Raw genomic sequence first — 1985 nt, forward strand, 5'->3', positions numbered from 1 at the left:
CTGGAACTGCAAATCCTTTTCTTCCTTTCAAAATGTCAGTAATGTTTCTCTGCAGTCACAATGCAGATGCTATGGTAGGGCATGGCAATAGAGTTATATATTCCAAGTAAGTTATAAGGTTTGTTATTTGATTGCCACTAAATATATAACAGGGCTAGAAAATTCTCTTAACATATAATTATAATCCTTGATGTGAGCAGAGCCGGTCTGTGGCTTCTCACTGCAGCCTCTGATCTGCAGACACTGCTGAGGCAGCTGAAGACCACCTGGGTGAGAGAGTGCTGAATCAACAGCATCATGAAGCCATGGGCTACTTTTGTTCCTCACTAAACCTTTTTCATGGGATCACCAGAGTACAGGTCCCACTGCTAAAGCTCACAGATATGTTGTTCTGTTTAGTTATTGAACCAAATCCTTTCTTTCTGCCCACTTCTACTGTCTTTTATGAAGCTCCAGAGGTGCTTGGTACCAGTCATGTTCCCATCCAGCTTTAGAAAGTTCAGAAAACTCTTTGAGGTCCTCTTCTGTCATGATGGGAACTCCAATAACACTTTGAAGTGCCAGCAATTTTATTTAGCCTTTGATATTGTTTGAATGGAATAAAAGTGCTAGTTCTGGGCCCAAAACTTTTAAAATTCTGTCTTATAAGTAGTAAACAGCAGAGACATTATTGAGACCTGGACAAGGGTTCACATCTTGTTTCATTGCTGCCCTCTAGCCCAGTGTGCTATGTGCTTTGAACCTGTCATTTCAATCTCTTGCCTCTTTGTTTCATTATAGGATATACACAATATTACTTCATACATATATATTTTTGAAAGTTTTGAACAAAAATAACCTGCTACAGAAATCCTAGATAATTATTGTTATAAAAACATGTAATAAAAACTGGAGAATAGTCACTGAGGCACTACTTGTTAAGTAATTCATCTGTCCTCTGGTTTAGCTTTAAATGTCTTGCAATTTGAGGGCTGTAATATGCAACATCAATGTCTAGTTTTATATCTAATTTTTGTAGCTTTCCCAAACTCTTGTATGCTTAAGTAGCTCTAAAAACTTTGAGTTTGCTATTTTATTTATCTTCAGAAGATATTACAGAAATGACGAGTTATCAGTGGGGCTTGGTCTCTCATCCCAGGTGACAAGTGAATAGGACAAGAGGAAATGGCCTCAAGTGACACCAGTGAAGCTTTGATTGGATATTAGGAACAATTTCTTCACCAAAAGAGTTGTCAAGCATTGGAACAGGCTGCACAGAGAGGTGGTTGAATCACCATCCCTGACGATATTTAAAAGATGTGTCGACGTGTTGCTTAAGGACACGGTTTAGTGGTGGACTTGGTAGTGCCAGGTTAATGGTGGACTCGATGATGTTAAAGGTCTTTTCCAACCTAAATGATTCTGTGATTCCATGATTATAGCTCAAGGCCAGAACAATTTGTAGAGGAAAACTTTTGCCTTATGTATTCCTGCTTAACTTAAGTTCCTATTATTCACAAACATTCAGTGCAAAACCTCTCCCTGTCTGTGGTACAGCATTGGGAAGGAGGTATTTATGTGCAAGTTCAATGTCTAGAAGCATGATTCCTGCTCGGCATGCGAATAATGACAAATTATCTGAATGTGGAAAAAACTCTGGAATGGTAAATATCAACGTTTTGTCTACGTATATCCAGAAAACTGCACTCATGAGGGTTCTAAATCAATGTGCTCTGTTTCTGTTCTTTGAAGTTATTTTTATAACTATTTCCCAAGCAATTGCACATCCTATAATGAGAACTACATATGTCTCAAGATTAAAATATCAGAAAAAAGCCATTTTTAAACCTTCAGTGCTCAAAACAAATGACAAGTGCTTTTTTTATATGCTAGCTGAATATTCAGCTTAAACAATTAAAATAAATAATCGCATTGAGGAAAAACATGGTACAGATCAGAATAACTCTATATTTTTATTTAAATTATTAAAGTTGTAAATTTCCCAC

This window comes from Eurypyga helias, unplaced genomic scaffold (assembly GCF_000690775.1).
Source record: "Eurypyga helias isolate BGI_N326 unplaced genomic scaffold, ASM69077v1 scaffold22261, whole genome shotgun sequence".
Classification (NCBI taxonomy): Eukaryota; Metazoa; Chordata; class Aves; order Eurypygiformes; family Eurypygidae; genus Eurypyga; species Eurypyga helias.